A 27,694-nucleotide genomic window follows, 5' to 3' on the forward strand; every position below is an offset into this window, starting at 1 on the left:
CCGATAGTTTGATGGATTGGCTTTATCGCCTTTCTTGAAAAATGGGACCACGTTTGCTAACTTCCAAGATTTCGGGATAGATTGAGTGTCGGCGCATTGTTGGAATATTCGGGCTATAAGTGCGCCCCATACTTCGGTATTGTTTTTGAGATCCACGTTGGAGATTCCGTCGGGTCCAGGTGCCCGGGAGTTGTTCAGTTTCCTTATTTTTTCGCAGATTTCCTTTTCGTCCTTTTCAATATCCCATCGATTTTTTTGGAGCTGTATGGTTTCTTGGGTGTTACCCTTTGGTAAGGCAAACATATCCGAGAAAAAAGATCTCCAATTGAGTTGGCTAAAGCATTATTTGAGTTGTTTCCTTTCGGGTCAATCAGGGCCCAGAAGGTTTTGGATTGTTTCCCACTTAGGGTCTTCAGCATGTTCTCAGAGTCTTCTTGGTACAGAATGGCACGGTGTGATTTAAGCCAGTTTTTGTAGGATTTTTTCGCGAATACTGCTGCCTCCTCTGTTTGTTTTGAGGGGCGAGATTTCGCTTTGCGTAAGATTCTTCTCAATTCTCTTCTTTTCTCCACCAATGGCTTATTATGCGTGTGGTGTGGCTTTTTGGCTGAGGCTAGAGCATTCCTTTGTTGGTGATAGGGGATCAACAGGGGGTAATAGTCAGGTGTGTTTGCTTCCCCTGGAGCAACAATAATTCTTTCGTAGGACCTTGTGATGGTTCTTATTGCTTCAGCGGTGAGTCTTAGTCTAGTCCCTGCGCCGTTAGTAAGAATTGACGAGGTCATTTCCTGTCTGTTTGCCTCCGACTTCCGTTCTGGGGATGACCATATGGCCATCAGGAGGTTGTGGTCACTGTTTTTAGTTCTTATGACTTCGAATGCAGATGTCTTTGCGAGCAGGTTTCTGGATACGTATATGTGATCCAGAGAAGCCTTACGAGAGCTTTGTTCCCAAGTTGGAATGCAGTTTGGTGTGTGAGAGGTCAAGTAATGAAGATTATGAAGATCAAGTGCATCCATAAGGAATTCCCATCCTTTACCTCTCAGATCAGAGTCTCGAATTGTCGAAGAGTCTTTGGGTACCAATGCGGAGTATAGATCACAGTTTGGTGTAGTTTGGCCAATGTTGGGTAGTGTCAAGTTTAAGTCTCCGCATATTATGATGTGGTCTAATGCCATCATGTTTAGGCAGGACTCTATCGTTTGGCCGATGATTTCAAGGAGTACTGCTTCCTTCACGACTTTTGGATTCCAGTATGTGTTTATCACTAGATACGATGTTGGTTTGTTCCCGTTCTCCAACTCTCCAGACTTCGGTTCTGATATCAAGGAAGCCAGGATTGACACATTCGATAGTATTGTTTGTTTAAGTTGTAGGCCACTGCAGATTCTGACTGCTGTCAAGAGGTCTGCGGTGGGCCTTCCCAATGTTCCTTGTGTAGCTGGAGAGAAGTCGATTTCGAAGCCGTCTATTGTTGGCTTCTTAAGGAGCCACGTCTCCTGTAGACAAAGAAGGTCGAATGACCCCAGTTGCACGTCTGATTTGAGTGTCAAGTGGGAGAATCCTCTTGTGTTCCACGACCCCATTTTTAATTTGCTTGCAGTCTGATGAAGGTTACCGGATTCTTCGTTGACTCCTTTCGTGGTCGATCGTGGCTATCTTCTTATTTCTGTTAAGAGTCTTTCCTGCGTCCTGGACCCTCTTTTTTTTTTTCCGAATCTTGCCGATAGGGTCGTGAATGATTGTATAGTTCGCTTGTACTATTTCTGGAGTGTACTCGGTCCTTTGGTGACTTCCAGTTCTGCAGGGATCCCTTCAGGTCACGATCTGAAACCGTGTTACTCTGTTTTTCGTTGTGTTCGCTCCTGGTCCCGCTCGGAGCACTTTTATGCCATTGTTGGGTTTTAATTGGAGTGAACTGCAATTCCCATCTGTCTCTGTAGTTGACAGTTCTTCTCGTCTCCCAATTAGGTGCCCTTCCGTGCTGTTTTCCGAGTGGACTCTTATCTTCATGGTTCCAGGTTCTAGTTTCCTCGTCGTTTTTATAAGGTCTATAATGTGAGACCCGATGTCGTGCGGGATCGTCTTGGTTGGCCTCAAATGGCTTCCTTTCGCTCCTGACTTGAGCTTTAGTTCCTGGGTGAAAATTGGGAGAAGCGTAATGTGAAGCTCGGTCTCTTGGGGAAATGTCTGTCTTATATGGGGGCACACAGCCTCTAGTGGATATGTGATCTCTATCCTTTAGTCCAATCGATGTGTGGCTAGGATTCGCCCTGTCTCTGTGTAATTCTTCCAAGTAGTAGCCTAGTTCTTTGAGGGCTTTGGCCTCCGCCTTGAGTTTAAGTCTTGTGCTAGCTGAAGATATGTGGATATATACGCTGTCTATGCTGTGGGGACCCGAGAATTCAATGACGTCTAGACAGTCAGATGTTACTGATCTGAGCGCCGGGATTTGATGAAATAGGTCCAATATTACGGTTCTATTTAGAACCTGATTATGCTTTGATTTAAGGCAGGGCTGCAGGAAGAAAGAGCGCGTGTCTGTTGTTCTGTTGTTTCTCGTTAAACAGGTGCGTTTCCATTCTCTTTCACGGATTTTCGGAGGGATCTGCCAGGATCTTTCCCTTTTTTGACTACGTTCTATGGAGTCTCTTTTTTGATTCGTGTGCACTCGAGTTTTCCACCTATTGGGAGTGTGCTTGTTTTTCCCGTTAATGACTTACTCCCGTTTTTTGGGGCTCGAATAATGTCTTTGTTTGGTCCCGGCCGAGGACGTTTGCTTCACGTCTTCCGCCCTGTGTGGTGCTGAGGATTTGGGCTCCAACTGTCTGATTTTCTTTGGAGGTGTGTCGTTGTCATGGCTTCATTCAAAAGACACTGTTTTTCTTTTAGCTCCCCGGTTATTATCCGGTTTTGGATCTTTGGCCCGCCATTGAGACGCGAGTTCCAAGGCGTCTTCCATTAGGTCGCTTTCGGTGCAAGAGGGAGATCTGTTGATGTTTTGACTAGGAATAGTTTGCTGGGTGGCTTTTGGAGTCGGCGGTTTAGGGCAAATTTTGATATATTTTCTGTCAGGCGATGATGAGGATTTTTTCGAGATCTGGGGATGAGCCATAGCCGATTTAGGTTGCACAGGTGGTCCGCTTTTTACTTTCTTTGTTGGGACCAGAAGCGTAGGTGGGTCAACCGAGGAGACTCTGAGATCTTGGTCTTTCTCATTGATGATGCAACCATTAGTTTTTTTTATAGTCTTGCTCGATGAGAGTTTTGAGAATTTAAGAGTGCTTTGGTTTCCACTGTTGTGGCCTTCCTGTGCTTTCTTTGTTGGCTCAAAGTTAAGACTTAGGAGAGGTGTTTTTATGCTCCATTTGCCCATGGTCGTGGGCACTGCTGGGATGTTGGCGTGAGCCTCCAAGCCAGAGTTGCTAGTCTTGTCATCAGTGCCTGCTTTAAAGTAGAATATTTTCTCCGAAGAGAAGTCAGTCTGGGACTGAACTGCTTTAGTTTCTCGATGTTGTTGGTCCATTGTTTGTGTGCTGGCGTGTTTTGAAGTCTTCCTATTTTCAATTTTTGAAGTGATGAATCCTCTAGAAACGTAAGTTTTGTTTGAGCCAGTGCCGCCAATGATGCTTGGTCCTTTACAGAATCGTTCAATGATTCGTATAGTTTTGTGAATGGAGCTAAGGCTACGGTGATAGCTGACATTATCATCATTAAGTCTGGTTTTTTGTTTGGTGTTTCTTTTGTTGAATTTCCCACAATTTCGCTTTGTCTCCTGTTCTTTAGCGGAGGAGTTGACATGCGCGGGTTAGGAATTTGAGTTTCCGATTGTCGACTGGTCGTGGGCGTTTTAAGCGTTATCAAGTGCTCCGGATGAGCATTGGCTTGTATTTGCTTACAAAGCAAGGGTTGCGATGTAGGTCTCATCGAGTTAGGATTTGTTAGGTCCAAGTTCCTGGTTGGCGAACTGAGACTATCTGATTTGGTCACTGTGGGTGTTGATTCTAACACCCCCCCGTGTAAGGAATTTTCTTTAGGCAGATTTGCCTTGTTGAAATTGTATGATGGAGCTAAGGTCTGTACGGGGATGTTTAAAGCTGTGAGTTCCATGGTCTTTGCCGGCGGTTTCCCAAAATGCCATCTTTTATTGGTGTGAGGCTGAGGACTCGAGGTATTGGGGTTTGGGGGGTGTACGTTGAAAGTAAGTCTCATTGGAATAGCAGGAGAGTTGAAGTGAGCTGATTCTTCTAGGGACCCCTCCAGAAGGTCTGCGTCTGAAATCTCACTTTTCTCGTTCTGGTTTCTTTTTCCTTGTTTGCTAAAGAATTTGTCCAGAGTGCCCGCTAGGGGCTTCGGGACCTCTTTGCTCCACTTTGTGGGAGCTGGCAGCTGGTAATTCTTTAGTATCTTGTGCGTAAGGGGGTTTGTTATGGTCGTTTTGCCTGAGGTGGTTTCTTCTTCCTTCTCCGTCGCTTGTTTGTACTCCCTTGGGATTAGGACTTTCTGCGACATTCTGTCGATAGTGGATGAGGGGTCCTTCTCGAAGAGCTCCGATGGCGCTGCCTTTAAGATGACTGGCAGAAGTGCTGGGTCTTGGTTTAGCGTGGGATCGTTTTCTGAATCCTCTATTGATGAGCAAGAACAGTCGTCCAACCAGACTGTTTCCAAGTTTCCCAAGCTGGAGGGAGGGCTAGCTAAGTCCTCTCTTGCTACTATTGGATGAATCTCAAATTCGATTTTAATTTTATTGGCCCCGTCATTGGGGGCATCTTTGTTAATCACGTTTTTGGGGTCGGAGCCCTTGTTGAGCTCAGGTGTAGTGGTGCACTCCAAGTTCTTGGATGGGTCTTGTGGCGCCGCTAGATCTGGCACAGCGCCCCTTCCCTCCCATCCAGGGCTCTGGAGTCCCTGGCCCGCCCCTGTTGAGCCGGCCCGCGCCGGGGAGCTCACGCCCGCTGACCCCTCACTGGCGACTCCTGGGTCAGAGGGTCCGCCCGTAGGGCGACTCGCCACACCGGGAGAAACTTCACCCTCGGCGACTGTCTCCTTGAAATGGACCCCGCCCCCGTGGCCTGCCAGCAGCGGAGGGATCTGCACACATCCCGCGGGTGGGACCAGCGTGACCGCCCCTGCGACGATCGGGGGAGGTCGAGCCGGCGCATCCAGACCAATAGGTAGGTATGGGTAGGGCTTTGGGGGTGGGCGATCCTCTCTGTCTTCCCTTTTACCAGACGCTGCGGTTGGCGGTCGAGCCAACGCTCCCAGACCGTCTGTTATGATTGTGGCGTCCTGCTGCGGCTGGGTTGCCTCCGCGATCTCCTTGCCCAGCTCGTTGTCTCCAGGCAGTCGAGCTGAAGCGACCAGACCGACCAGGGGAAGGCTATAAGCTGGTGCTGTAGAGTTCATACCCTCCCCGGCTCGGTTTTGATCCTCTGTCCTTAGCGCACGAACCGCCACTCCCTGTCCCATCGAGGCTTGTGGGAAGACCGTGTGGGAATTGAGGGTATCGTCCAGAGACCCCCCCTGAACCTCCGGTCCTGGAGGTCGAGCAGACGCTCCCAGACCAACCAGGAGTTGAGGGGAGGTCCCGGCCTGCCTGACTTTCTCTGTCAAAGCGACCCCCAGCACCGCCGGCACTGTGTAAATGGCGGGCCTTTCCCGCCCTTCCGAGTGAGGCTGAGTGGCTTGCGGGGGCGCTTGCGGGATCACAGGCAAGCGGTATGTCTCCGACTTGGGGTCCCCAGTTGGTCGCACCAGTGACCCCCATTCCCCTTGACTTTGGAGGTTTGTCGAGTGTTTATACATCTGTTGAGAGGGGATAGGCGGCCTCGTATCCTGTGTTTTCTTATTTCTTGGCAAATGTTTGTGAGGGCTACGGTGCTCAAGCCTGCTATCTTCACTGCGGGTTCTCTGACTTCTTAGCCAGTGTGCTTCTACTTCTGGTACGCGAACCGCATGATTCATCTTGTCTGGACGTGGGGACCGCCCCTGGCCTGACTCGGACTGCCACGGACTGCCTTGACTCTGCAGCCTTGACTCCGCGGCCCGCTCCGCGGTAAGGTTGATGTTTTGTAGACACGCCTTGCTGAAACAGCAACTGTAGAGAGACTGCCACGGACTGCCTTGACTCTGCAGCCTTGACTCCGCGGCCCGCTCCGCGGTAAGGTTGATGTTTTGTAGACACGCCTTGCTGAAACAGCAACTGTAGAGAGATTGGAGTAATATAGAGAGTATTTCGACTGAATAAAGAGGTTTCCTTCCCTGTCCTGCAGTTTAACTATCACAGTCCTTCGGCGAATATGCCAAATGCATTGTGGCTTCATTTGATGTCCTAACATGATACTTTCTAGTCTTTAACAATTTAAATCAAATTTCGGAAGCCCATAGTGCCTTTATCTCTGTTCTGGCAGTTTGCGGTGACCTATAGATTTTACGATAGCCGCTAAGTTTATATTGATTTTCAACTGAATTCAATCATTGCGCAACCTTGGTATGTTTGGCCATGACTACTTTTTTCCTATTAGAGGCTTCGATAGAGGTTTCCAGATCTGTATTTTCATAAAAAAATACTTTTCATTCTGGTAGCTAAGGAGGTTTGGATAGCCAGGTCACAAAGGAGGAAGCCATTGATCCACCATTGGAATATCCAATGGGTGTAGTGTCCCTCGATATTGAGGCGTTTTTTTTTTAGGCGCAATTGGTGCATGATCTGAAACAGTAGTGAGTTCAATTGTGCACATGGACATCGATGATGTTAACTATTGCAAGACTAGGAAATAATCAAGTCTAGAAAGGCATTGGTGTATGTGTGTAAAGTGGGTATAGTCTTCCATAGAAGGGCTACAACTACCTGGAGGTCCCATGCAATGATCCCCTCCTATTCCCAGAATTAGTTTATGCTAGGGAAATTTCTAGAGTAAAAATTAACTTGCTGTTGATTATGGCCATAAATCAAAAATATTGTTAATTCATTTTCCCCATAGCATATGTTGACCCCATACACATATTTCCTGATCATCCTTAGTCTCTGCATGCCACTTACAATTTATGTATTTATTTATTTATTTATTTATGTATGTATTTATTTATTTATTTATTTATTTATTTATGTGCCTAAACATGAAACGAGTTACAACATAAAAAGATACGGACAGGCCTAATCTGTTTAGGTACTCTACCTAAAAGTCAGGTTCATTACTTGAACAGGTATGTTTTTAAGCTCTTTCTGAAAGCCACGTAACTGAGTTCTAATCTCATGGCTAGAAAAAGACTATTCCATTCTTTTGCAGCCAGTACAGGGAAAGCCCTGCCTAGCCCTGTCACACGATTGTGAGTTGGTACTATGATCATACCTAGTGCCTCCGATCTCAGGGCTCGGTTGGGTGTATATCGAACGATTTTTCCTTCAGATATTCGGGTGCCCTACCATGCAACCACTTGTGGACCAAGGTTAGAGATGTAAATTGGATCCTGTCTTCGATCCTTAACCAATGGAGAGCTCTTCTATCCATGGTGTGTGTTCATTTTTCCTCTTTCTTCTTATTATGCGAACCGCGTTGTTTTCCATTGACCATTTAGTTAATGAAGATAGCTACTCCTGCTTTACTTGTCTCCTGATGAAGCGAGAAATTGATGTGGAAACCATTTTGGCATAAGACAGGGCCAGCCTGATCTGAGAAGGGTTCTTGTAAGAAAGCAATACCTGCCTCTTACTGCAAGCTTACTGAGTACTCATTTCCACTTCATAGTGGAGTTTAGCCCCTGCACATTCAAGGAGATGAGCTTACGGGTGGACATGTGTTTGGAGAGAGTACAGTAAGCCCCCAGGGATGAGATCTTGAAACACAGAGATGAGGGGGGAGGCCTGTTTAGATGAGTGTAGGTGGGTACTGGATCTTAACCAATGACCAAGGAATGGAGCGTTGATCCTACCTGCCAGCCTTGGCAATAAAGTCCTAGAGTTGTACATAGCGTAGCCACGGAAATAAAGCAGATCTTGAAAACTTGCATTAACTAGTCTAGCACTGTGGGAACTTCGGGGCTAGAACCCACGAAAGATATGCAAAATATCATGTGCCATGTCAGAATCTAATCACCTCTACAGGTTAATCCAAATTTCAAAAACTAGAGTGCCCTTTATATATCTTCCCTGATCAATTTAACCATTGTATTGAACTCAGAATTAGCTGGTGGGAAATTACTGAGAATGCCAACAGATAACCAACTCAATGATCAGAATGAAGTCTGTGCGGTGGATGTGCTTCATTCATATTTGTCCAGCAAGGGTCTCCAAAGGACGCTGGATTCGCTAGTTCAGGTAACTGTAACTGACTTCGAGGTATATTAACTGTATTCAAGATTTCATGAAGCAAAGCAAATTGGTGTTGAATGTCCTCATATGAAAAGATTATCTTTAAGAGGTATCCCCAACAGTAGAGGATATTCTTCTGCTGAAGCCACGCTGTGAGAGGTCTCATAAGAGGGCATTGTGTGATAGTGCTTGGAGCTAGATCCTGGAGAAGTTTAATCGTAGCCGCTTTAAAGGAGATAATGTTGTGCGACCTAGCTGACTGAAGAATGAGTTGCTTGGATTTTAAATAATGCAAGCTTGGAAGAACTTCTGGAAGCAAATCATTGCATTTTTGGATGTTTTCAATATCCATATGATTTTGGTCTACGGTCATATCAATTTTCTGATGGTTTTCCAACGACTGGAGTGAACAGTGCTTGGATAAATTGTTCCAGACCAGGATACCTCAATAGGAATCCCACTAAATCTGATGCTGTTCGACCGTGATATATATTTGCAGTGCTCCTGCTTTTCCTCATCCAGCAATGGCGGTCTTCCAGCTCAAGGACTCTCTTCTCCAGGGTGGCTTGATTAAACCAATGATCGCTGAATGCTGTTTATAGCTCACCCACTCATTGCTTTACATCTTGGACATTTTGGTTGAGTTTCCACAAAGATACCTTCAATTCCAGCATACAAGAATCTAAATCTTGCTTCAAGAACTGCAGTAGGTGGGCAATATCTCCTTGTTGGATGAGATTCCTTCTCAGGATTAGGGCCTGTGATGGTGGATGGTGCTCAACCTTCAAGGCTTGTTCTAGTAGGTTGTAACATGCCTTTAATAGCAGATGATGCACTTGTGTGGTTCATGATTACATACCAGTACACTGTAAGAGACTTTGAGAACCTACTTCTCGGCAGGATGGCCAGTGGCATAAGCACATGTATCATCGATAGCAGAACCAAGTAGATGTGTGAATGGCTCCCTGTTCAGATGAAAAAGAGAAAGCACTGAGGAAATCCATAGGGTCATCGGGCAGATGAAAACCTCTTGATGATCTTGACAATAGATACTCTGTTCAACCGGGGACACTAGTTTGTCTTTAAATCTGCAGAACTATTTGGTGCTGTGACCGTATTATGTGTGTTTCACCAGTCATGTGCGAAGTACTATTCTGGTAGACGCTGGGGTTGAGTAATTTTCGTAAATTGAGATGAAGGATAGGTACACGCTTGCAATATTGAAGTACTAAGAAGCAGTACTCCCTGAGTGGTGCCCCAATATGTTGTGTGAGCCTCCTCACCCCCATCCAAAATGATTGACATGGATTCTGTGGTGGCCCCCAGGTTGAAGTACAGGCTTTTGACCAGGGAGGTTGGCCGATCTGCCCAGATACATGTGCACAATAGAACCAGGATGTGCCGAGCATGGAGGTGTTTGTGGTGCTGCAAGCACTGAAGCACCAGTATTCCTCACGATCAGGGGCACAAATCGGTTGAATGGTTGCTCTTACGAGAAGAGTCAATTGGAGCCTCTAAAGAATTATTATGGTAGTCCTACAATTCATTGCCAACAATTCTTACTTCAAGCATAATGAAACATTCTACCCACAGACCTTGGGCACTGCCATGGGAGCCACAATGGCCCCAGACTTCGCAAATAGCTTCATGTTCAAATTTGAAGATACACACATCCTTAACTATCCCGTATGGTCCAAGAACATCAAGTCATGGGTTCGCTACATAGATGACATTTTTGGGGTATGGAAAGGAGAGCTTGAACAACTCGAGTAATTTTCCGTCTATATGAACACGATTGATCCTAGGATCCAGTTTACTGCAGAAATTGAGTACCCAGGAATACATTACCTTGATGTACAAATCAACGCACAGGACCATAACATATCCACAACACTGTGTACCAAACCAACCGACAGAAATAACCTACTACATCGGTCGAGCTTTCATCCACAGCAAACACTTAAGAATTTACCCTACGGGCAGATGCTGAGAATCAAACGAATTGTGAGTGACCCAACATAATGTGATGCACAACTAGCTAATGGGTGCACCAAACTCAGGGAAATGGGGTGTCCAGAGACTGACCTAACCGCAGAGATATTGAAAACAGCTACCTAAAGACGAGCTAATCTGTGGGAAAAAAAAATTGAAAGAACCACACCCCCAATGGTGTACGTTTCAAAATTCTCAACCTAGAGTCAACAAATAAAAAAATTCATTATTAAACATTGGAGTATTCTGACCAGCAATGAGAGGACAAACACCATATTCATTAATCCCCCCACCTTTGCTTATCAAAGGAGTAATAATTTAAGGAAAATACTCGTCAACACAAGAACCAGTACCAAACATTGATCGAAAGCCAAGAACATAGGGACATTTCCATGTCTGAACTGTGGCAACTGTAACAATATAATCAAAGGACGAGTGGTATTTCATCCAAACACAAGTGAAAAAATACAATTGAGGTCATATGCCACTTGCCTCACGGTAAACATAATATATTGCATATGTTGCCCATGTGGCATTTACTATGTAGGTGAAACAAGAAGAAAGATCTGCATACGAATGAATGAGCACAAATCGTGCATCAGGAATAGAAATTCCACCACATCGGCTGTAGCAAGACTTTTCAATGAGAAAGGACATAGCATCTCTCAATTAAAGTTCCAGGTATTGGAAACCATTGACAAAAAACGCCAAAGAAGAGACTTTAAAAGATTGAGGGCACAAAAGAAAGAGGCCTATTGGGAATTCTGACTAGACGCCTTATGTCCCAACGGAATCAATGAAGAGTAGGATCTCAATTGTTTACTCTAAATATTCTATTGATATACTTTCCCGGATGACAATAGATCCAACTGACTCACAGCTTGAATATAAGTTTGTATTTCTTGAGTGGACTCGATAAGAGTTTGGTTTAACAGCATTATTAGTTTGGTTGTTTTTCATTTTTGAGTAATATGTACAAGGTGAGTTGGTATGACTAACAAATTGTCCAATATTAGCTGACAGGAACATTTCTTTAGGTACAGCGAGGCTCAAAACTGTCAGATTCCTGGGAACTAGCCTCTGAAACTCGAGCGATATAATTTAACTCCACCTAGAATGGTTAGCCCTATCTCTGGGTTACTGATGTCATAAGCGCATGTCCAAACTCTTGCTGTATAGGAGCTTACCCTCCTTGTTATTTCAATGCATAGGCAGTTTTATTTTTGCTGCTTAGCGATGATGATTGTTCCCTGATTGACAGTGTTCAACTCCATTCTTATGATTTACCTCTTCCCGGATTCAGATTAACACAAGCAGTACTTTATTCATCAACAGATCTTCTATCGGCTACATTGTGCACATACCATTCCAATATGGCCACCCTGACTTTCTGTCTTAACATTGAACGGGACACGCTTTTTGTTGAGTGGGGTTACCATAGTAACATTCTTTGTACACAGGAGAACGTGCGGGCACTCTACCGGCATCCCGCTCACATCACTGCGATCGAGCTATAGCTTGTACCACAGCAATCAAGCAGGAAAGTTTTAGCACCTTTCTAGAAACAGCACGGCATGATCCTGACAGTGCGTGTATGAGGTAAGATGTTATGTTACAAAGTTATATCATTTCTTTAAACATGAAGATCGTTTCAATATTAATGACAACAGTGGTACCAATTCATAGTCTGTATGGTTGCAGAATACGCTTCTTACGATACCTAACCAGTCTAGTAGTTCAAGTGACTGCATTGCAGAAAGGTCAGTAAAACGAGGGTAGGTGAGCTTCTCACTGTCTCCACACGTCGGACCACAATGGTGATACAGAGGTTGAGTAAACTAACTTGGCATAAAGTGGTTTCATCCCAATGGAGCTTCCATCTAGGAGGGATTCACTCAGTATGGAACTGACACTACTGTTTGGTGGTGATCAAACGAAATAGAAATGCCCTGATCAAGGACTAAGTAGTCCGAAATGCATTGGCAGTCATTTATTTGCACCCGCAAATAAATCATTTTAGGTTTGAAAGTACATTGAACCCTTTATTTAGAGTTTGCTTATGAAGTAGTAACAAATTAATAGACCATGTCTAATACAATTGATTTACGGACCTTTGAAAGTTTCAAGAAATCACTGGAGTGGTATTAAGGGTGTGCAGCCCACACCGAAGGCCACTTAACCAAGGTCAATTTTTCACTATTAATACTTCTACCGTCATGCCAAGTTGTTTTCTTGCCTCCATATTAAGACCAGTGACTCACATCACTCTAACTGCCAAAGTTCCCAAGGATACATTGTTATGAGTGTCTATCTCCAAATACTTTTTTCTGTTCCCTTCTAGTGTCTTTGTGTTTTTCCAGAATCGTGGGGCTGCACTGTAAGGAAGCAATCCACCTCCAAGTTCATATTGTTTCCCTTTCCATCCCAGGAATACAAGAACTCTGACTGTAGGATTTACCCAAGATCACAAGTCGCTACATGCTACAGTTCGCAACAACATTCACTCTGTGACACCACTTTATTTTAACAACTGTCGTATGCTTTACATGCAAATGACACTTTTTATTGTAAAATAATAAAATCCGAGTTCTCTTTTGACTATCACTATTATTGATTGATTATATTTTTAAGAAGTTTTATTAAAGGAGATTGCATTACATTGATGTTTGTCTTAACCAATACCATGTCCCATGTTAACATTGTGTTATGATTTTCCTGGAGTAAACTCAATTAAACGTTTACATTTGTTGAACCATTTGTGTATGGGCGTCCGAAGCGAAGGGCAGACAGAGAAAAGGGCATTTCCTGTTTGGACCTGTTTGGACCAGGAGGACCCCGGGCCCAACCTCATGCTCAGATACCAGGTAAGCATGCACCAACATGTATTTATTCCCTCTGTCCCCACAGGCCATCCCCATCCCTCTGGTCCCCCCCGTGATGTTCCCTTGTGCCCCCCCTTCTCGCACACGGGTGTTGCCTGTTTTGCTTGATTCTTTTACCCTAACTCCCTCCCCCAATCCCTCCAGCCTACTTTTGCAGGAGTCTGTCCTGACACATTCTGGTTTCACCATCACAGTCTTGTGGCCAATGCTGGATTTGACTTTTATGGACTTCAATGATTCACGGTGTGTCACCCTTTCTCATGGTGGCCCTGAATCATGCTGTTCCCATCTTGTATCCTGGCTTGCAACATTATGTGTTACTAATGACTTCTGCAATTGTATTCGCTCTCCCCTCTTGCTTCTTCACTCTTTTTGACTGCTTACTCTCTGTTCTCTCCCTTTCAGGCCTAGCATGAGAGTCGGTTGTTTTGTCCCTCCCTTTCTGCACCACACTCCCTCGCCTTTTGTTTTTTTCCAGCTGTACCAGTAATGTCGTCAGCCCTAGTATGATAAACACCAATCTGTTTGCATTTCCTTCCCACTCTCCACCTCCCTTATCTATGTCTTACCTCTTACACTATCTGAAATGTCATCAGGCTGAGTACAATAGTTAATTTCACATTCTTACTGTTGCTGACCTGTAAGAATGTCATTGTATTTTCCCTTGTTCCCTCCCTTGCCTTGAAGCGCTTTGAAAAACGTTGTGAATAGGCACTATATAAATAAACTATTATATCCTATCATATGTTGGAGGTGCTCAGTTTCCCATAAAGCCACATTAATGCACTGTAATTGTGTTGCTTATGTTACTATGGAATTACCTATTTCTTTATACACAGGAGGAACAATGCTCTTTTTATCACAAAAGAACATACAATTTATAAGAAAAAAGATTTGACGGGAAGCAGTGAGCTTCTTACAATGGGGTGAGTGAGACACATTCGACCAGGTTGTGTAGGGGAGTAAATGAAGCTGTCACTGGGGACAACAAATAAGTGGACGTGCATAGATCAAGGACATCCAACATTGGACATTTTTAAGGGCAGGTAGGCAGTACAGCCAGTTATGCTTGGCATATGACCAGTGGTCGAAGTGTACGAAAAGAAGTAGTGGAACTATGTTCCGTGCTGGCTTGCCCCTGCTCCCCATAAACCCTGTTGCGACAACCCCTCCCACACATAATGCACCCCCCCAAACACGTGTACCTGCTGTTTTACGGAATGTTCAGTGCAGTGCACTGAAAGTGAAGGTTTCAACTTCTTCCTACACTTTTATTTTAAAACAAAACCATTCCGGAACGGTTTCTTTTTAAAATAAAAGTATAGGAGCTGTACAAGGTAATTTAAAAAAGTATAGGAGCACCGCTCCCGACTGCTCCCGCTCACTTTGACCACTGAATATGACCATGACAAGTGAAATTCTAGAGTGGATGCAGCGGAAGTGAGGGACAGAGGCAGGTTAGCAGCGAGGGAAAAATGTTAGCTAACAGGCAGACGAGAGGTAGGTTGAGAGGTTTACTCAGAGGTGAGGAGGTAGGCCTTTAGTTTGGTTTTGAACAAATCTGTGTGGACTGTTTCTCAGATGTCCGGGGGAAGAGAATTCCATGCAAGTGGAGCAAGAAGAGAAAAAGAACGGAAGTGAGAGGAAGCATAGGGAGGGCGAGGAGTCACACGCGTAGTCTAGGAGGTGTTAGTGACTTCAATTCAGCACTCCAACTAAGTCAATGCCTAGTCTGGGATGCCCAAGGGAAGCCCTTATTTATATATTGTTATGACAAGTTCATAAATCTGGATGACAAACCCTTGTATAACGTCCCTCTTTTTGAATCCCCCTAACCTCACTGAGCCAAGAAGTAGGTTTGTTTTGCAAATTAAAAGATTTATTGGAAAAATGAAACAATATATATATATATATATATATATATATATATATATATATATATATATATATATATATATATATCACACTTTTATGAATAAATTAATATGTGATAGCACACTTATGAATATAATGATGATCAACATTGGGTAATGTTACAATTGCACACTCTTTTCAGTGAGGAGTTAGTATACAAAGGATAAGGTAGCAGAGAATACTTTTATGGTTTCAAGGAAAAGCAATGATGGAAAGAATGCAGCACAGAAATAAACTGATATGGTTTTAACAAGAGAAAATATGATCACTTTTCCTTGTGACAATTCACTCTCCCCCCCTATGCAATATAAAGAGATGGAAAAGAAAGCACACAGTTTTCAGGAATACAAACAAAATGCAATACAAATTCCAGTTCCCCCCTAGCAAGCCTAGAGCAACCGGTATGCTTTTATACAGTCAAAAATACTTTTACATGTGATTTGCAATGAAGTGAAAAATATGCTAAACACTAGCAACTATTCAGGAATGATTATCAGATTGAAAATGAATTTCAGCAGTTGCAAGCAGAAGACAGCTATTTTTGACAGGTGGAGAAATTGAGTCAAATTGCAATTCGTGGCACTTTTCCCGAGTGCGTCGATCGCGATTACGGAAAAACTATAAGGAGTTGGAATGTCTTAGTTTTAAAATGAAAGTTAAATCTCGCTTCTAGGACATGCGGTTCAAAAGATACGGATGATTTAGTGGAGGTAGATTCTCCGAAATAAAGTAAGATTCAAATGACAAATGACACTTTCACAGGTTTGAAATCACAGAAAGGACACACAATTTCTATGCAGTTCTAAATAGGTTGAAATGGATGGGATGAGATTATTTTAGACTAAGAGATTGGTTCTGCACAGTTCTGGCTGGATACTCACACTATAAATTTGAAATAGGCCGTCAAGATCTGGTCGCCAGGTTTAGACTGGACCTCTAGCGGGTGTTTCTGAAGTCACAGCTATCTGGGTCAGCTCTGCTCTGCTGGTCTCGATCTCTGGTTCTGGCAAAGGTTCTTGGCACTCCTCAGCGGCCTGGTCTGGTCTGCGGTTCTGGATACAGCTCTGCTTTCTGGGTTTGGTTCTGATTCTAGCCAGAATCAAACAGCTCGCCCAGCTGTTCAATAGGTGGCTGGATTCTGAGGACTGCTGAGAGGATCCATGCTTTTGGTTCAGGCCTCTCTGCTTCAAGTTCTGGAATTTATCTGGAGTCTATGGTCCTTCTGCATATTCTCTAGTTCGGCAAAGTGCTGCGCAAGAAAGTGGAAAGAGCAGGCCCTACCTGGGTCTCAGTGGCTCTTTTTATGTCTTTTGAAAATGGGTGGGAAGGCTAACTTTCTATGCCCAACCCTCTGAGGATCCTGATAGGGTAAATGATTCTCTGTCCTTTAACTGGATAACTGAGTTGTGAGTCAGAGTGATGCTACCCTTTTACAATCTATTGAAGAAACGCCCCTTTGCTTTTACTAAGAACCCAATTTTTCATAATCAAACACGTTTCCCATATACACAAGTGGTTCATAATACATGTACACATCACAGATGAATGTAGACAGGTCTCTGTTCAAGCCCCATGTTCCTGTGAGCTTGGGTTCAGAAACAACAACATTTTGCGCTTTTAGTGGGTTTTGCCCTGGTCGTTCGGCATCAAATCTTCCCCGGAGGTACACCCCCTCTCTGGGCACATTACAATAAGTTTTAAATTTTCTGAGATAACCACAGTGTCTGTAATATTAATAATCGCGGGGTTCGGTCTCAGAACATCACACAGAGTTGAGCTTAGTCTCAAATTGTGGGTACATTATTCATATTAAGAATCTCCTAATCGTACATTTCTGTCAGCTTGATGTAATATTTTATAAGCAATTTAATAAAACATATATTTGCTCGGCTCTCTGAATCCACAATGGTTTGTCTCTGCCCCTAGCTGGCTGAGTCAGATGTCACATGGCCTGTCTCTCCCAAAGCAGTTGTTGTTGACAGTTCACATCCAAAATCAGCATACCCCATTCAGCTGAAGGCATCCTTTGTCTGGTTTTTCCTGCTAGCAGGGCATCAGTCCAGGGTGCCACTCTCCATTTGATTAACAGAAACTTGTGATTTCCTGCCTTCTGGTGTGGAGTTCTGAGATGTGACAGCTTCACATGGACAGAGGCCTCTTGAACTTTTATTTAAATCAGACTGCCTTCTGGTATAGGGCCTGGGAACAGTAGGTGTGAAGAATTCTCATTGGCCAGCAAGGCTTTGAAGTCCCTGCTGACTCAGGTTCCTTTTCAGCTCCTGAAATACATGTCTCCTGCCAGAGTTTAGATCGCTAGCGCCGGTCAGTGTCAAACACCGCCACTGCACCCATTTTTTTGGCAGCTGTCTTGAATTAATGCATTTCAAAAAGGGGATTTTACTTGATGGCATATGACCCTTGCTAACATTGTATTGATGTAGATTCTGCAGTAGAGTACTGTAGAGCACCCAACCAGAAGTTGGATTTTTGTTTGGTGGTTTTGTGCCCATGATTTTAGCAATTTTTGACATCAATTAAAACGGATTTTGAACAGCACCATATTCCTTTGCACTGATTATGCTCTGTGTGCAGCCAAAGGATAGGGTCTGGCAATGGTCTCCTGTATTGTAATATGTAATATGTAATATGCATTTTGAGCTTGCATTCAGAGAAACAAAAGTGATTTCAAAGCGCTTTTTGAGCTAACAGGCACTGCTGTTTTTCCTTTGGCACCACGCTTCACTCATGGTGCTTCTGGCCCATCATGCTCGCACTAGTGGGTGGCAGGTCAGGCGACCATTTTGGTGTGCGGAAAACTGCGTGGTTTTCCTGGATTCTGGCACCAATGTGGGCTTTTCTGCCATTTTGGATTTTTTAAGCCCACAGCACCAAATGTTGCAGCATAATAACTCCAACATGGGTCAATACACCTGACAACGCGCTGGGATGTCCGCATCATCTTCCGATTCCGCAGATGGCACAGTTCAGCATCTTTTCCTCCATCAGGGTGGATCAGTCGGTTCTCCTCGCCGGTCCTGAAGGGAGTTTTGGGCGGTACCCCGGCCCCCTCGGATCTTTGCTCTTGGTCCCTGGGTCATCCTCCTTGGTCAGTCTCCATGGTTTATCTCTCCTAGGATGACTAAGCAAAGCGGCACAAACATATTCGTAGACATTTCCCCACCACTATTAATGGTGGGGCGAACATATACATTTTATACATCAGGAGACTTGGGCATTTTTATCATAATATTTTAGAGACTATATGTATGATATTTTAGGGTTGGAAATGTATTACTCTGGAGTGGCCCCCTCTGGGATTGCAGAGGACTCCTCCAGTTGCTGCAGAGTGTGCCTGGGATGGCACACTTTAGCTGATTAATATGGACCCACTTGTCTTCCCCTTCCGCCAAACTACCCTTGGGGATGCGAATCTTGTAGGCCACTGGTGAGATCTTGTCTACAATTTCAAAAGGTCCCTTCCATGTAGGCAGAAATTTCCGCTGTTTGGCCTGGTTCCGTTGGAAATTGTATAGATAGACCCCGTTCCCACATTGTATTATTTCCTAGTAGTCTTCAAATCATAATGAGTCTTCATGCAATCGACTGATCTTTCTAGGTTTCGCTGAGCATAGGCAAAAGCATGTTGAAGGTGTTTCCTCAATTTTCAACATACTCATGCATGGTGGAGGCATTGATCAATGTTTGCTCTTGGGTCCTGTAAAGCAAATGCTGGGAAAGCACCATCCTGCGTCCAGTCATCAGCTCAAACTGTGACATTTTAGTTGTAGATGAAGGGGTAGATCTGATGGCCATTAGCACCAGAGGTATTCGGATATCCCAACTTGGCCCAGAATCTGCCACAAACTTTTTTAATATGCTCACAATGGTTCGGTTGTAACGTTCTACTGCCCCAGAAGAAGCTGGTCGGTAAGCAATGTGTATCTTCCTTTTAACCCCCAGTATCTCCCACATCTTTGTCATTACTTTGCTAGTGAAATGGCTACCTCTGTCTGACTCAATCCTTTGGGGTAGACCAAAACGGGAAAAGATGTGGTTGATCATCAGGGCAGCTGCTGTTTCTGCCTTGCAGTTTGGGGCCGAGAGACATTCCACCCATTTAGTAAATAAGCATGTCACCATCAACTTGTGCTTATTCCCCCTAGAGGAGCGAATCATGGCCCTATGTAGTTGACTTGCAAATCTGACCATGGCAGTGTCATCCCCCTCTTTTGGAGAGGCGCACAGTGTGTGAGGGATGTTGGCTGAAATTGTGCACACACAAGACACCCTTTCAAGTAATGGTCGAGGTCCTGCCCCATGTGTGGCCAGTATACAACCTCTCTTAAGATTTCAAGTATTGTATGAAACCCCCTATGACTGTCGGTGGCCGCATCATGGGCGTGACTTAACATCAGGCTTCGGAATGAGGTAGGAACCACCCACTGATCATGGCCAGCTTGAGATTTCCTTACCAACAAACCGTCTTGGATTCTGAACATTTGTGGACATTTCATCAACACTATAAGGTCCTCTTTCCCAATGTAATCAATATCTGTCAGAGGAAAGTTCTCAGGGTCCTCAATGTGTTGGTAAAACTTACCAACTATTGGATCCCCCTTCTGAGCAGTAATCAAATCAGCATCTGGGTTCTCCTTACTCCATTGTGCGGTTGAAAATCATTGTGGGCAGTGGTCTGGGACCTAGTGATAGCAGTGACCTGGATTTCCCCCAACAGGGACTCGATCTCTATTGGATCCCCTTGGATGGCCCTGGTTTTGGCCAGCTGATCAGCCAAGTTATTTCCAGTTTTGTCTGGTCCTTCTACTTTGGAATGGCCCTTAATCTTCTTCCAGTAGATGGTCATCCCATTCACGGTGACCAGATCATCAATGTTTTGAATTAACTTGCCATGTTTCAAGGATTTGTTATTAGCATATAACATGCCTCTGATTTTCCAATTAACGGGTGCTCCACAAACCCGTTCCGTACATAGTCTGAATCTTTGATTATGACCAGTTCGTGGAGTTGATGTTGGACAGCAGTGAGGATGGCTTGATGCACAGCCATCAACTCTGCCACCTGACTACTTTGGGGACCAATTTTGTACCCAGCGGAGGGTTCTGGGGACTCATTCACCCATGCATTCCCTATGCCGGCCACAAGTTCGTTTTCCCCGTTGTTGTCAACATGGTAAGAGCATCCATCCACATAGACAGTGGTCATTCCCTCACACTTGTCTTCTTCAAAGATTTTGTGTGGGAATTAAGGTATGCCTACATGTTGTCCTTGATTTTTAGACTTTCGTCCTCGAGACAGTTTCCTCTGGCACAATCATGCAAGTCAGCCAGGCCTCTTCTTGTTTTGGCCGTATCTGACCTCCACAGGAAAGCCTTACATTGACAGAATCCAGGAAGTAATTCAGGAAATACTCACATTTCCGGCCCGGATTCTGTCACTTTGGAGGCTGGTGTGGAGTCTCCACTATGATGTGTTCCCTCTGGATAAACGGGTGGTAATTCTTCAATGCCCACACCGTTGCCAGGAGTGCCTTCTCACAATCGTTAAATGTTTCCTCCACAGAGGATAAAATTTTGCTTGCATTGGAGATTACTTTATTGACCTTGTCATGCTTTTGATATAATACTGCAGTCAAACATGTATTAGAGAACCCTGTCTCCAAGAAAAACTCCTTGTTTCTGACAGGGTAAGCTAGGCAAGGTGCTTGTGAGAGGCTTCTTTCGAGCTGTCTTACTGCCTCAGATTGTTCTGGACCCCGTTCCCACTTGACCCCCCCCTTCAAGAGATGAATCAGGGGTCTGGTGATCTCTGCATAGCCCTCAATGAACTTTCTGCTGTAATTAGTCAGTCCAAGGAGGCTCCTTAGTTCCCGCAGAGTTGTGGGGTCTTTCAGTTTCTGAAGTGCTTCCACTTTCTTTCCTGGGGACAGAGACCCAGGGGAGTAATCTCATGCCCCAAGAAATTAACAAGGGTTCTACACCACTGTGCTTTCTGAAAGGAAAGTTTTGCTCCGGCGGCCCTCAACTGGGTCAGAACATAACGGATCTCCGCTTTGTGTTCCTCCACAGATGAACTTTTGATGAGGACATCATCTACATAAGCCAGGTTACCTCTTGCACCCAGGTCGGGCATGGCCTTGTGTAGGAAAATGTTGAATTCATTGCCGGAGTTGAGGTATCTGAAGGGAGTCCGGGTCCATGTGTACTGCTGGCCCCCAAAGGTGAAAGCCAGCTTGTATTGGTCCTCCCTACTGACAGGCACAGTCCAGTATCCATTGGTCAGGTCTATTGCAGTGATCACCTGTGACCCCTGGATCTGGGCCAGCCCTTGGTCAATGTAGGGAAGAGTCCATCGGGAAGTATGGACCCGTTTGTTGCGCTCCCTAAGGTCGGCACAGAGTCTCCATTGGCCGTTTGACTTCAATATTCCCAGCACCGAATTATTGAAGGTGCTGTGTAGTGGACGGATTATCCCCCGGGACTCAAGGTTCTTAATTATTTCAGTAAGGGACTCCATGGATGCGAGAGGCAAGCGATATTGCTTCACAAACACTGGAGTCATGCCAGGGTCCATGGGAATTGTTGTTGTGTGGATGTCGGTGCGACCACAGTCATATGAGTCCGCCGCAAAGAGATCTTGGAAATCCAAGAAAACTTGTTTCAACTTTTGCTTCTGCTCCAGAGTCACACAGGCATCAGTTCGGTTGACTCTCTCTTCAACCATCTGCCTGAAGCCTGGAAAGACTTCTGGTTTTGCTATCTCAGCGGCCTCCTCCAGCCGGGTGGAGAAGTCCCTGGTCAGAGTGCTGATTTGGACTGGAGGCTTCAGCTGGGAAAGGCAGTCCTCATGGAACTGGAAAATCACCTCGTCCCCTCTGAAATCACAAGTCACATCTTCCTTACCATAAGGGCAGGAAGTGTACACCAGGAAGTTCCCCCCATGCCGGGTAAAGATCCTGTCTGGTGTTGTGTTGTCATCACTGTCACTGTCAAAACAGTCGTTGGGGATTGGTCCTAACAGTTCATTTCCTAAATCAATGGAAAAATGTCGGTCATCAACCGCCATTCCAATAATGGTGCCTGCGGCTAGAGTAATACTCTTTAAGTCGCTGTTATCCACCTCTATTGGAATGGTGTCATGTTCTATGTTGACTAATGGTGTTGGGTTTACCCCCAACCCTTGCTGTGGAGAGAAGCATTTAGATGAATATAAGCATCAGGGTTTTTAAATGTTTGTCCTCTTTTAACTTTCACTTCCAGGGAGAATCGTTGGGTACTTTCTGGGATGGTGACTTCCTCTTTAATCTGAATTTCAACTGCATAAGGTAGCAATTGAGCTGACCTAAATGCTTTTTCTGGATCATCAAAGCCCATGGGATTATCCGCTAATCAGGACCACGCTTTGAAGTTTAATAGGTCTAAACTAATGGCAAAGCGATTGAGAATGTCACTGCCTAAGTAAAATGTGGCAGTGACGTCTTGCACGACCCAACAATTATGGACTATGCTCTTGTTGCCAATGGAGATTTTGAGCATACACCTGCTTGGCAGGAGATGTTTGGAATTGGGTGTTTCCAGATCCATTTCCCATTTGTCTATCAGTTTGAATGTGGGAATGGCTGGATCTTTTGGGAGTTGGGGGAACATGGCTTCGCTGATGAAGCTCTTACCGTTGTTCACACACACTCGGGCGAGAACAGAGTCCTTCCCATCAATTAACTGAACAGGGATGAACAACTGTTCTCCAATTTGGTGAATATCAGCCAGGCTCTGAGCTGATTTCACATCTTTCTGGACTATTGGAGTGGGAATGTCTGTTTGTGGATTAGTAAAGAATTTCAGAGTGTTTCCTTCCAGTGTGGAATACCACCTTAAACTGGAAGGAAGGTTGATTTGCAGAAATAGAGAGGACCCCCCATCACCGGTCTGTTGTCCTACTGCTATTACTGTCACGTCTGGAATTTGGTCGTTCTGGAAGTGAAATTCTACTTGGTCAGATTTTTGTTCAACAATGTGGCATGTGCCGTTTAAACTATCATGGTTGACACTTTGTTTTAATTTTATTGGTCGGCTAGTCTGTGTCCAGAGGACCTTGTTTACGCAATCTATTAGGGGTGAGAACCTTCTCAGGAGGTCGTTCCCTAGAAAACAAGGGGTGCCCTCTGGAGTCACTATTATGACCCGGTGTTTCACCTTGTGTCACCCAATTTTGATGTCCAAATCTGCAGTTCCCTCGACGGGAATTTCCTTCCCGTCAAAGTTCTGAAGTTGTCCAGGAAGAGAGGTGAGAGGAATACAGTAATTCTCCCCCCTTCCTGCATTTAGTTCATCAAAGGCCCTTTTGGACAGAAGGGTAGCTTGGGATCCAGTGTCCACTAGTGCCAAAATTGTACCCTGCCCCTGCACTTGAACCGGGGCATAGTAGCTTCCCTCCTTCTCCTCAAGGGGGCACAGATAATGCACATTTTTGGACAACTGGTGGGCTAATTTTTTAGTTTTAGACATTGCGAGAGAAGAGATCTGGGCAGAATTCTGTGGAGAGTCATGGGAATCTGCAAGAAAAAATTGGTAACTGGAAATCAGAGCTGTTGTGGTTTCCCCTGGTTCCGGTTCTGGGCTACCCACCCTTTTTGGAGGCAGTCACCAGAATGGGTTTGAACCAGGGGATTTTGATGCTGTTGGTTCTGGGATGAGATGATGGGCGGCGCTAGCTCAGTCCCCACATCTACCCAGTCTGGATTTGGATCCCTTGGGACCCATTTGTCTTTGGGAGGAGTTCCCCCATCTCTGAAGGAGAAGATCCTTTTCCCAGGATCCTCTGAGGATCCCTCTCCCTCAAATTGGAAGATCTGTACCTCCTCCACAAAATGGGTCTGTTTGGGTCCTTTGTTTCTCCTATCTCCTCTCTGATCCTTGGTGGCAGACTTTCAGGCGTAGGAGATTTTGTTTCTGGTTCCTGGGTTTTCAGGGGCTGTTTACAAGTGGGGAAGGAAGCTTCCTCCAAGGCTTTACACCCCCCTTCCCCTAGTGCCTCCTCCCTGGGATCCGGTGGGTTATCGGGGTGCTGCCCCCGTCATTGTTCTGGAGCACCAGGCCCAGAGTTTGGGGCATTCTGCACCGGCATGCTCATCTTAGGGTTCTGTTCAGCCCTCAGCATGTGACCCAGATCCCGTGCCATATTTTGGACCTGGCGCTCTAACTGTGAAACCTGCTCAGGCTGATACAGGGTTCTGTTTTCTCCCCTGGGCTGATCCCGGGAAGTGTAGCTATCCCTTCTCTGGTAGTACCCCGGGTTGGGAAGATTTGGGTACCCCTCCACCCTTGGCCTCCCCTCTCCCGGATTAAGTGGTCTGGGCTCAGGGAATTTGGGGAAGAAGGATGGATGATTTTGGGGTTGGAAATTGGGTGGATACCTGGGAAAACAGTTCTGCCCAGTATTTGGGGAATGTGTGCCCTCCTGTGGGAAGTTAGGAGGGGAGTTCCCTGGCTTAGGTGCTTGGCTGGATCCCCCCCTTGGGCTGGAGGAGTCCACACATAACACAGGATGGGTCGGTTTCCATTGTAACGGGGATTCACATAACCAGCGGAGCGAGGGATCCCATTTGTGGGACTACCTCCTTGACTCCCTGTTTATGACTGGCCCGAGGGCCTACTGGGCTTAGAATTATTCTGCGCAGGCAAGTTTTTAGGCCCCCCCATCTCCAAATCTAAAATGGGGGCAACCTTTACCTCTGCCACCTTAGCAGCAGCAGAGGTGCTGGTTGGTTTAGGGCTCTACTGAGCATTATTTTTATTTTCTATGGGTTTCTGCACCTAATAGATCTGGGTGGCATGTTCAATGACCCAGTCTAGTGACCTTTTCTCATGAAAATCTCTCACTAACTGGGTCATGATGTATTTCGGCAAGGCATGGAAAAAAGTGTTAACAAATTCTTTGCTGTCCGTGTGCACCCTTCTGGTAGTCTGCGCAAAGGCACGCTTCAATTCCTGCACACATTCTGTGGGGCCTGATCCTCCCCACATTGCAAATTGTAGGCTGCCTTGCGAGCCTCTTGAGGATTTCTGTGAACAGAAAAATGTTTAAAGATGGCCGCCCTATATGTGGACCATCATGAATGGTTTTGGTCCTCCAGTCCCGCAAAGAAACTGGAATATTCTGAGGAGAATGTCCATTTTACATACTGAATGCAGCTACTGCTGTCTTTCAAATGGAAAGTCTCCATCATTTGCTCGTAAAGCTCCAAATGTTCCCAAACAGCATACCTGGCGTTCTTGTGATAAGGGGTGATGACACTCCTTATTGCCTTAATCTGTTTTAAGGGGTCCTTGAGCAAGGCCCTTTTTGCCTTATTGGCCTTCTTGGTTCGGGCAACCCTGGTCCATTCATCCTCTGACTCAGAAGCACTGCTCCCAGAGATGCCCGTCTGATCTTCCAGGTTTTCCCGGATTCTGCGAGCCTGGGAATGGCTGGCAGAATGTGGGGACCTGGTCTCCTGTCCTGTGACGTTCAGAGGAGTCTCATACCCGGATGCCCGCCCATCCATTCCTGGGTGGTACTGGCCTATGAGCCCCATACTTTTGGCTGGATAATAATCTGCCATCCCTGTGGCCCTGTGCTCATGTGCGCCAGGGGACATGTGGGTGGCAGAGTCCAGGGTCTGGGAGAGATGAAGGCCTCTGGCACTAGGGCTCCTGAGGTTATGCTCAGGCGTTTCCCTTTCCCAGCAAACCTCATCTCTATCAGCCCCTGCTCCCTGTTGCCATGCAAGAGCCTGTGCTTTCAGTTCCTCAGTCAAGGCCTTACTAGACTCTATCAGTCTCTACTGCATGGCTACCTGTTGCTGAAGCCTATCATTGTGCTGGCAGAGAGCCTCATTCTCTCTCTGTGCTTCCTGGTTAGTCTTGGAGTACTGGGCCAGTCTTTGCTGCAGGAGGGTGACCTCCTGCGTTCCATCCCTACTGGCCTGCTCCTTTCTTGCCAGAGCATCTTCCACCCACCTGGTGTGCTCCAACAAGTGTTGATGCTCTTTTTGGAGGTCACCCAGTCCCTGCGGGGCCTTGTGATTTTCTTCCATTTTTCACTAAGAGCCTGCCTCTGTGCTGCCAGGTCGTCCCTCTGCCTTTGAAGGGCACCAGCTTTCTGGCGCTCTTCCTCAAATTCTGTCTGGGTATCCAGGTCTTTCAGAATCAGTTTGTTGCTCTCTGCCTTCTCCCTATCTAGGTGGCTTTGCAGGGTGACTACCTGCTCTGCGCATGCCCTATTGAAGTCCAGTTGTTGCTCCAGCTTCTTCTGGCTCTGCAGTAGGGAGTCCAAACCTTCTTGGTACTCCTTCTGCAAAGCCAGAAATCTGGTATCCAGGTCTGTCTTTTCCTGTTGCAGTATCCTCATATCCCCTTTTATTTTAATGAGATACTGTCTACTCTCATTTTCCTACTCCTGGCTCTTGTGCAGCCTCTGCTCAGAAGAGACCATGTCAGATTGGGCCTTCTCTAATGCAATCTGTTGCCTATTTGCCAGATCCTGGCCTTCAGCACATTTGTCCTGTATGGCTCCCATATATAAATATAAATATGCTGCTATCCTGACAATCTTGTTGTGCTCATATTTGGCTTTAGGGGCCATATATAGTTCACTCAGGGCCACATGTAATGGACCCTGATCTCTCCATATGTCTGACCCTGTTGCAGTGATCTGGGGTGCGATTGCCTGCAACCAGACCGTTTGGTCCTGTTCCATCCATTTGCCTCTCACAAAAAGCTTATGTAAGAGGTGCTCTCTGGCTATTTTGATATCTACCAAGGTTGTCATTCTGGAAATGGATTTCCTTCCCGATTTACAGAAGTTAGTATTTTATTTTGCTAAACAGACCATTTCCTTAAAGCGTCCTTCTTTTGAGGGGTGCTTTTACAGTGTAACACAGTGTGGTGATCCAACAGGATTTATGTATCCTGTCAGTTAGCACACTGTATTAAGCCGCACAAGTGGTAGATCTAATCCAGATGTCCCGGATCGAGCCCTCACTCTGTTAGTGACTTCAATTCAGCACTCCAACTAAGTCAATGCCTAGTCTGGGATGCCCAAGGGATGCCCTTATTTATATATTTTTATGATAAGTTAATAAATCTGGATGATAAACTCTTGTATAACGCCCCTCTCTTTGAATCCCTCTGACCTCACTGAGCCAAGAAGTAGGTTTGTTTTGCAAATTAAAAGATTTATTTGAAAAATTAAACAATATATATATCACACTTTTATGAATAAATTAATATTTGATAGCACACTTATGAATATAATCTTGATCAACAATGGGTAATGTCACAATTGCACACTCTTTTCAATCAGTGAGGAGTTAGTATAGAAAGGATAAGGTCGCAGAGAATACTTTTATGGTTTCAAGGAAAAGCAATGATGGAAAGAATGCAGCACAGAAATAAACTGATATGGTTTCAACAAGAGAAAATATGATCACTTTTCCTTGTGACAATTCACTCCCCCCTATGCAATATAAAGAGATGGAAAAAAGAGCACACAGTTTTCAGGAATGCAAACAAAATGCAATACAATATCCAGTTTCCCC

Source organism: Ambystoma mexicanum, chromosome 5p (genome assembly GCF_040938575.1).
Source record: "Ambystoma mexicanum isolate Mex_15411 chromosome 5p, UKY_AmexF1_1, whole genome shotgun sequence".
Lineage (NCBI taxonomy): Eukaryota > Metazoa > Chordata > Amphibia > Caudata > Ambystomatidae > Ambystoma > Ambystoma mexicanum.